A 10,000-nucleotide genomic window follows, 5' to 3' on the forward strand; every position below is an offset into this window, starting at 1 on the left:
TTGCAACGTTGGCTGGGGGCGTTGCAACGTTGGCTGGGGGCAGTGCAACGGATGCTGGGGTCGGTGCAACGTTGGCCGTGCGCGTTGCAACAGAGGCAGGGCGCGTTGCAACGGATGCTGGTGACGTTGCAACGGAGGCAGGGCGCGTTGCAACGTTGGCTGGGAGCGTTGCAACGGAGGCAGGGCGCGTTGCAACGTTGGCTGGGGGCGTTGCAACGGATGCTGGGGACGGTGCAACGTTGGCTGGGCGCGTTGCAACGGAGGCAGGGTGCGTTGCAACGGATGCTGGGTTAGGTGCATCGTTGGCTGGTTTCGTTGCAACGGAGGCACCCGCCGTTGCAACGATGGCTCGGAGCGTTGCAACGGAGGAGCCAAATTTTCATATCTCATAATTGGCTCGTGCATTTTTTCTAAAATTTTGAGGGAACCTTGGTAATATTATGTGAAGGCTGCACAAAAAAATCCAGGTCAAAAATCGCACGTTTGCTCCGTTTTTCATTTTTTTTGAATTTCCGGCTTTCCGGGCGGTAAAAAAATCGGCAAAAAAAATCGGCACGGTGTAAATTCACCAAATTTGGGGGATGGAAAGATCTTATTTTTCTAGAGGTTGTTGCAAAAAACGGCGTCAAAATTCGACCTCTAGAGCACTTTCCTTGAGTATGTCTCCTCACGGAAAAGGACGTCTACCCGTGGCACTTTGGTAATGGCTCGGCAGCCTATTATAGGGGGGAGGGGTGTCGTGATGCTGAAACTCGAGTTGCCCAAAGGCTTGCTGGGCGCAATGCCAGCAAGATGCACGTTGCCTTGCCATCCCCTAGGCACACTAGCAAGCACGTTGTGGTTGTGGTGTGCCGCCGGGCTCCCCCGCCCCCCACGGAGGCACCTGCCGTTGCAACGATGGCTCGGAGCGTTGCAACGGAGGAGCCAAATTTTCATATCTCAGAATTGGCTCGTGCATTTTTCGTGAAATTTTGAGGGAACCTTGGTAATATTATTGATGAGTATTTTGGTGAAAAACGAATTTCTCCCCAAAACACACAAATCTAACCGGCAAGTGCACCGGGTCGCATCAAGTAATAAAAACTCACGGGGGTGAGGTCGATCCCACAGGGATTGATGGATCAAGCAATTTTAGTGGGTGATTAGTTTAGTCAAGCTAACATTGAGTGATTTGAGTGACAATTGAAGCCAACAGAATGTAAATGACAAGGAAAATTAAAATGCAGAAAGTAAAATTGCAAGTAACTTAAAGAGCAAGAAATGTAAATTGCAAGAAAGATAAATTTCATTAAATGTAAAGGGGAGTGGGGTGCAGGGAAATTAAAGAGAGCAATAGATCAAGCAACTGGATATTTAAATTGCAGAAAATGTAAATGTGCAGGAAATGTAAATTAGAAGCAATGCAACAGGAAGTAAAAATTGCAGAGAAGGGAATTGTAGCAGAAAGTAAATCAGCGAGAGAACTCAAATCAATTGTGAAATCTAGAAAGACAAGTGAAGATCTCAGGGGATCCAAGAGACTAGAAAACAAGTCTAGATCTCAAGCCCTTCCTTGATTCAATAAAAGGAAAGTTGCAGAGAATTAAAAGAAAGATTGCAGAAGAAGTAAAGAGACGTTGCAAAAAGAGAATGAAAACAGAATTCCTTCCAATCTCAATTCAAGATTCAAAAAAAACTAAAGAGAGAGAGTTCTCTATTCCTAATGCTCCCTAGTGGAGCTCGCCTCCTTACAAATATGAAAATGATGCCTTATATAGGCTTTACAAAATGGAAATGAAAATGAAATTAAAAACAAATTACAACTAAATGAAATTCCTATTTTATCTATTTCTTGTGCCTTTGAGTGATGATCATGGGCCTTTGCTCTTGGTGGAATTGGGTTGAAAGAGGCCTTGGTTGATTGCTCTTGGAGTTTGAAGAAGAACCGAAGTGAACCAATTGAACCGGTTTTGAAGTTAGCCATAGTTGGTCCCAACGTTAGGGCCAAAGTTAGGGGTCTAACTTTGACCCCAACTTTTCATAGCAGCAAGCAATATTCTCTGGTTTGGACGTTGGTGCCAACGTTAGGGGTCTAACTTTGACCCTAACGTTGGCCTCCCTTATGCACATTTATGGCACCAACTTTGTCCTCTTGTCATGTTGCCAATTTTATGCCCAATATAGACTATCATATATGGTTGGAAAGCTATGAATGTCAGCTTTCTAACCCACTTGGAATCACTTCAATTGGACATCTACAACTCAAGTTATGATCATTTGAAGAGGGCATGGTCGCTGGCTTTGGTGTGCAGCGTTTGAGGTAACGTTAGCCCTCAAACGTTGGCGAAAACGCCAGTTCTGGAGGCTCAAATGTATTGTCCACCCCATACTATTATACATTGTTGGAAAGCCCTGGATGTCTACTTTCCAATGCCGTTGGGAGCACATCATTTGGAGCTCTACAGCTCGAGTTATACTCCTTTGAAGGTGCAGAGGTCAGTTGGCCTCACTGCAGGTTGCCACCATGTTCGTTTATGCACATTGCGGGGCAGTTTTCTCCCTCAATTTTAGTGTCCACTATGCAGTGCCATATATGCTTGGAAAGCTCTTGATTCCTACTTTCCAATGCTTCTTGAATCACCTCATTTGGAGCTCTGTAGCTCAAGTTATTCTTGTTGGAAGTATACCCCTTGTATGCCTTGTGGTGTGTGGCGCCAACGTTAGCCTCCAAGTTAGGGGGCTAACGTTGGCGCAAACGTTGGCCCTTCTCCCTTTGTTTTTTCATGTGCCAACGTTAGGGTCAAAGTTAGACCCCTAACGTTGGCGCAAACGTTGGTGGCCCAGGGAGGAATTCTCTTGCCAACGTTAGCCTCCAAGTTAGGGGGCTAACGTTGGCTCAAACGTGGGGAGCCCAGGGAGTAATCTTCATGCCCAACGTTAGCCTCCAAGTTAGGGGGCTAACGTTGGGGCTAACTTCATGCCTCCAGGTTCAATTTCACTTATTCCATTCTTCACTTCTAGCCATTCCTCTTTGCTTCAACCTTTCTCCAAGCTTTCTTCACCTATCATTAATCAACCAAACTCATCAAAGCTATGCTCAAAATCATGAGATATTCATTCTTTCATAATATGTGACAATTTTAGCATAAAACCTCATGAAATAGCATGAATTCATACATGGTTGATTAACTCAAAGGAAACATGAAAATCTACCCAATTGGCTTGCTTATGGCTCAAGAAAGTGCATAATTCAATTGAAAACAAAAGAAAAAGGCTAGTTAAAATAGGCTAAGATGACTTGTCATCACAACACCAAACTTAAAGCTTGCTTGTCCCCAAGCAAGAAAAGAATCATGCAATAAAGATTGACAATCCAAGGTAAGAAGAATAGCAACTCAATGTTCATGGTAAGCTAGTTTTCTAAGCATACTACAATCACAAAAGAAATGTAAATGATTGATGCTTCCATCTAGCTCAATTTATGAAATCTTTTTCTTATATTTCTTCCTTGAAACAAGCTTTTGATTTTCTTATTAGCTTCTCCTTTTTGGGTGCTTTGCCCCATGAGTTGATAACAAAGCTACGACTTCTAAATGCTTTGTTTTCAAGTATTACCACTTGATACATAAGCACCACAAGCATTTGATTAGAGGACTTCATTAAGCTCATTTTTCTTTTCTTTTCTTGACTCTCTAATCATTGATGCTCAGAGCCTTGAGCTTTGAGGGAGTGCTTTTGCACTTTGAGCCTAACCTTGACTTCTAAGTGTTTTGTTTTCAAGCATTTGGCTTGATACATAAACACCACAAGTACTTAGCAAATAAATTGCCATTGGTACTCAGAGCCTTCAGCTTTCTCATTCTTTCCCTTTTTCTTTTCTTGCTTTATTTTGCATTTGCTTCTTCAAGGTTTTCATGATTTTAAAAGATTTCACAAAATGTCCTAGATGAAAACTTCAATTAAATAAAATCTAATGCAATTAAGCAACAATCAAACATACTAGCTTACCAATACTTTTATGCACATGCTAAAATCTTCTTTAATTCCTTGTTTGTTTATGATCATGATGCTTTACTGCTTTTGAATTCACAAAACTCAAGTTGGTAATCATAATGACATAGCACCATGTTGCAAATTAAAAATCAACTATGCCTTTTCATACACACATGCATACAGAGAAGGTAAAGACAGTCATGCAGTTTATAGTGCTTGAAACAAATGAGAGGAAAAAGAACTTTACAACCTTGTAGTTCATCTTCTCTATTGTTGTCATTTTCCTCCCATTCTCTTCCTTCCCATACCAAACTCAGAATGCTTGCTCATCCTCAAGCAACTATTAGAACCGTGGCTATGGGGCTAAGATGGACCATGAATGTCTTACACAAGGAATGTTAGTAGTACATGTGTTTCAAGCAAGCAAAATTAAAGATAATAATCAAGGCACAAGAGACAGAGACATTGTGATTGCAAGCTTAAGAAGGTGAGCATAATACTTTGCATAAAAGATAAGTGGCACACCAAACTTAGTGTGACACTTTCACTTGGAATTAATGCAAGTATCCAGTAAAGATTTGAAGCAAACTGTGTTGCATAGCAACACCAAACTTAGAATGCAATCCTATGTCAATTTATTTAAACTAAAACTAAACAAAAGAAACTGTTATATGTTTAATACAATCACCAAATGAAGAGTCTGTTATGAATAAGGATGTCTTGGTGATGTATTAACAAAAACAGTTAATGAAGGAAAGCATTAAAAATAAGTAAATAAATGAAACAAAGGGAAAACAAAAATTATCCAACTAAGAAGAAAAATAACACTGTAAAAGGCAATATGATTATGCAGACAAGTGATGTTGCTGGATTGAATTGCATAGAAAAATAGGTGGCACACCAAACTTAGAATCTTGGTGTGTCACTTTCATGTAAAATTGATGCAATCATCCATGAAAATGGAAAACAGTTTGTTGCAGGGCAACACCAAACTTAGAATGTAATCATATGCCAATTTATTAAAATTTAAACAAAGCAAGGAGAAGAATTGTACCTACTGTCTACCTGTTCTTTACTTTCTTCCTTTTCTTCCAATTTGTTAAGAGAAATGACTTCAAAGGAGGAGAAGTTTCAGCTAGTGCCCCCTGTCTTGGTCTCTCCTCAGCAAGCTTCCTTGTGAAATTGGCTTGATTGATCTTGCTTGCTGGATCAGGGGGAGGATTGTTTGCAGTTGACCTTCTCATGAATGTTGTCCTTGGTGTCTTGGTCACAATCCTCTTCTTGGTGCTTTTGTTAATTGCCTTCACTTCTTGGATGTCAAGACATGGTTGCTGTGTGATTATTGGAGTTTTGTATTCATCCAGAGCCTTTTGTATTGGTGGTTCCATGAACTCCTCCTTTATGTACTTCTCTGCCTCACTTGAGTTTGGAATGACTTCTTCACTTTCTTGCTCCTCCACTTCCTCTTTTATATCCATCAATTGGCCTTCATTTTTCTTGCTCAGTGGTTCTAAGCTCCTCCTTATTTTCTCTACTTCTTCATTCATATGTTTGAAGAAAGCTTCTTGCCTTTTCTCGAATATTTGTGCTTCTTTCGCATATTTTTCGAACTTGGACTCAAGCTCTGAAAGCCTTGAGTGGTTCATGGAAGTTTGTGTGGGTGGTGAGTTTTGAAAGGGGCTTTCGGTTGAAGTATGGTCAAGTGATGATATCTTTGGATGATTATCATATGGAGCACTAGAATTCCCTTCCCAGCCACCATTAGAATCATGACTTGCATTATTTTGTGGTGGAAAGAAATATCCCATATGATTTTCTTTCTCATCTTGTGGTTCTGAAGCATAGCTCCATGAATTGGAGTGCCCAGAATTTGAAGTTTCTTGGTGATATCCCCAGCCATCATTAGAGATTGGTGATGGTGGGTGATATCCCATAAAATTTTGTTTGACCAAATGATGAGTTGAACTCCATTTGTATTTTGCAAACATCAATGAAAATTGAAATTACTCATATCAGAGATGAGAATTTCTTAGTGAGGCAATAACTCAAACACCTTGGTTTCAACTTAGAACAGAGAACAAAAATAAAGAAAATGCTTGATCTAGACTTCTCACCCACATAATCATTGTTGATCTAATCAATCCCCGGCAACGGCGCCAAAAACTTGATGAGTATTTTGGTGAAAAACGAATTTCTCCCCAAAACACACAAATCTAACCGGCAAGTGCACCGGGTCGCATCAAGTAATAAAAACTCACGGGGGTGAGGTCGATCCCACAGGGATTGATGGATCAAGCAATTTTAGTGGGTGATTAGTTTAGTCAAGCTAACATTGAGTGATTTGAGTGACAATTGAAGCCAACAGAATGTAAATGACAAGGAAAATTAAAATGCAGAAAGTAAAATTGCAAGTAACTTAAAGAGCAAGAAATGTAAATTGCAAGAAAGATAAATTTCATTAAATGTAAAGGGGAGTGGGGTGCAGGGAAATTAAAGAGAGCAATAGATCAAGCAACTGGATATTTAAATTGCAGAAAATGTAAATGTGCAGGAAATGTAAATTAGAAGCAATGCAACAGGAAGTAAAAATTGCAGAGAAGGGAATTGTAGCAGAAAGTAAATCAGCGAGAGAACTCAAATCAATTGTGAAATCTAGAAAGACAAGTGAAGATCTCAGGGGATCCAAGAGACTAGAAAACAAGTCTAGATCTCAAGCCCTTCCTTGATTCAATAAAAGGAAAGTTGCAGAGAATTAAAAGAAAGATTGCAGAAGAAGTAAAGAGACGTTGCAAAAAGAGAATGAAAACAGAATTCCTTCCAATCTCAATTCAAGATTCAAAAAAAACTAAAGAGAGAGAGTTCTCTATTCCTAATGCTCCCTAGTGGAGCTCGCCTCCTTACAAATATGAAAATGATGCCTTATATAGGCTTTACAAAATGGAAATGAAAATGAAATTAAAAACAAATTACAACTAAATGAAATTCCTATTTTATCTATTTCTTGTGCCTTTGAGTGATGATCATGGGCCTTTGCTCTTGGTGGAATTGGGTTGAAAGAGGCCTTGGTTGATTGCTCTTGGAGTTTGAAGAAGAACCGAAGTGAACCAATTGAACCGGTTTTGAAGTTAGCCATAGTTGGTCCCAACGTTAGGGCCAAAGTTAGGGGTCTAACTTTGACCCCAACTTTTCATAGCAGCAAGCAATATTCTCTGGTTTGGACGTTGGTGCCAACGTTAGGGGTCTAACTTTGACCCTAACGTTGGCCTCCCTTATGCACATTTATGGCACCAACTTTGTCCTCTTGTCATGTTGCCAATTTTATGCCCAATATAGACTATCATATATGGTTGGAAAGCTATGAATGTCAGCTTTCTAACCCACTTGGAATCACTTCAATTGGACATCTACAACTCAAGTTATGATCATTTGAAGAGGGCATGGTCGCTGGCTTTGGTGTGCAGCGTTTGAGGTAACGTTAGCCCTCAAACGTTGGCGAAAACGCCAGTTCTGGAGGCTCAAATGTATTGTCCACCCCATACTATTATACATTGTTGGAAAGCCCTGGATGTCTACTTTCCAATGCCGTTGGGAGCACATCATTTGGAGCTCTACAGCTCGAGTTATACTCCTTTGAAGGTGCAGAGGTCAGTTGGCCTCACTGCAGGTTGCCACCATGTTCGTTTATGCACATTGCGGGGCAGTTTTCTCCCTCAATTTTAGTGTCCACTATGCAGTGCCATATATGCTTGGAAAGCTCTTGATTCCTACTTTCCAATGCTTCTTGAATCACCTCATTTGGAGCTCTGTAGCTCAAGTTATTCTTGTTGGAAGTATACCCCTTGTATGCCTTGTGGTGTGTGGCGCCAACGTTAGCCTCCAAGTTAGGGGGCTAACGTTGGCGCAAACGTTGGCCCTTCTCCCTTTGTTTTTTCATGTGCCAACGTTAGGGTCAAAGTTAGACCCCTAACGTTGGCGCAAACGTTGGTGGCCCAGGGAGGAATTCTCTTGCCAACGTTAGCCTCCAAGTTAGGGGGCTAACGTTGGCTCAAACGTGGGGAGCCCAGGGAGTAATCTTCATGCCCAACGTTAGCCTCCAAGTTAGGGGGCTAACGTTGGGGCTAACTTCATGCCTCCAGGTTCAATTTCACTTATTCCATTCTTCACTTCTAGCCATTCCTCTTTGCTTCAACCTTTCTCCAAGCTTTCTTCACCTATCATTAATCAACCAAACTCATCAAAGCTATGCTCAAAATCATGAGATATTCATTCTTTCATAATATGTGACAATTTTAGCATAAAACCTCATGAAATAGCATGAATTCATACATGGTTGATTAACTCAAAGGAAACATGAAAATCTACCCAATTGGCTTGCTTATGGCTCAAGAAAGTGCATAATTCAATTGAAAACAAAAGAAAAAGGCTAGTTAAAATAGGCTAAGATGACTTGTCATCAATTATGTGAAGGCTGCACAAAAAAATCCAGGTCAAAAATCGCATGTTTGCTCCGTTTTTCATTTTTTTTGAATTTCCGGCATTCCGGGCGGTAAAAAAATCGTCAAAAAAAATCGGCACGGTGTAAATTCACCAAATTTGGAGGATGGAAAGATCTTATTTTTCTAGAGGTTGTTGCAAAAAACGGCGTCAAAATTCGAACTCTAGAGCACTTTCCTTTAGTATGTCTCCTCACGGAAAAGGACGTCTACCCGTGGCACTTTGGTAATGGCTCGGCAGCCTATTATAGGGGGGAGGGGTGTCGTGATGCTGAAACTCGAGTTGCCCAAAGGCTTGCTGGGCGCAATGCCAGCAAGATGCACGTTGCCTTGCCATCCCCTAGGCACACTAGCAAGCACGTTGTGGTTGTGGTGTGCCGCCGGGCTCCCCCGCCCCCCACGGAGGCACCCGCCGTTGCAACGATGGCTCGGAGCGTTGCAACGGAGGAGCCAAATTTTCATATCTCAGAATTGGCTCGTGCATTTTTCGTGAAATTTTGAGGGAACCTTGGTAATATTATGTGAAGGCTGCACAAAAAAATCCAGGTCAAAAATCGCATGTTTGCTCCGTTTTTCATTTTTTTTGAATTTCCGGCATTCCGGGCGGTAAAAAAATCGTCAAAAAAAATCGGCACGGTGTAAATTCACCAAATTTGGAGGATGGAAAGATCTTATTTTTCTAGAGGTTGTTGCAAAAAACGGCGTCAAAATTCGACCTCTAGAGCACTTTCCTTTAGTATGTCTCCTCACGGAAAAGGACGTCTACCCGTGGCACTTTGGTAATGGCTCGGCAGCCTATTATAGGGGGGAGGGGTGTCGTGATGCTGAAACTCGAGTTGCCCAAAGGCTTGCTGGGCGCAATGCCAGCAAGATGCACGTTGCCTTGCCATCCCCTAGGCACACTAGCAAGCACGTTGTGGTTGTGGTGTGCCGCCGGGCTCCCCCGCCCCCCACGGAGGCACCCGCCGTTGCAACGATGGCTCGGAGCGTTGCAACGGAGGAGCCAAATTTTCATATCTCAGAATTGGCTCGTGCATTTTTCGTGAAATTTTGAGGGAACCTTGGTAATATTATGTGAAGGCTGCACAAAAAAATCCAGGTCAAAAATCGCATGTTTGCTCCGTTTTTCATTTTTTTTGAATTTCCGGCATTCCGGGCGGTAAAAAAATCGTCAAAAAAAATCGGCACGGTGTAAATTCACCAAATTTGGAGGATGGAAAGATCTTATTTTTCTAGAGGTTGTTGCAAAAAACGGCGTCAAAATTCGACCTCTAGAGCACTTTCCTTTAGTATGTCTCCTCACGGAAAAGGACGTCTACCCGTGGCACTTTGGTAATGGCTCGGCAGCCTATTATAGGGGGGAGGGGTGTCGTGATGCTGAAACTCGAGTTGCCCAAAGGCTTGCTGGGCGCAATGCCAGCAAGATGCACGTTGCCTTGCCATCCCCTAGGCACACTAGCAAGCACGTTGTGGTTGTGGTGTGCCGCCGGGCTCCCCCGCCCCCCACGGAGGCACCCGCCGTTGCAACGATGGCT

Source organism: Arachis ipaensis, chromosome B7, assembly GCF_059453495.1.
Source record: "Arachis ipaensis isolate K30076 ecotype BB chromosome B7, ASM5945349v1, whole genome shotgun sequence".
Classification (NCBI taxonomy): Eukaryota; Viridiplantae; Streptophyta; class Magnoliopsida; order Fabales; family Fabaceae; genus Arachis; species Arachis ipaensis.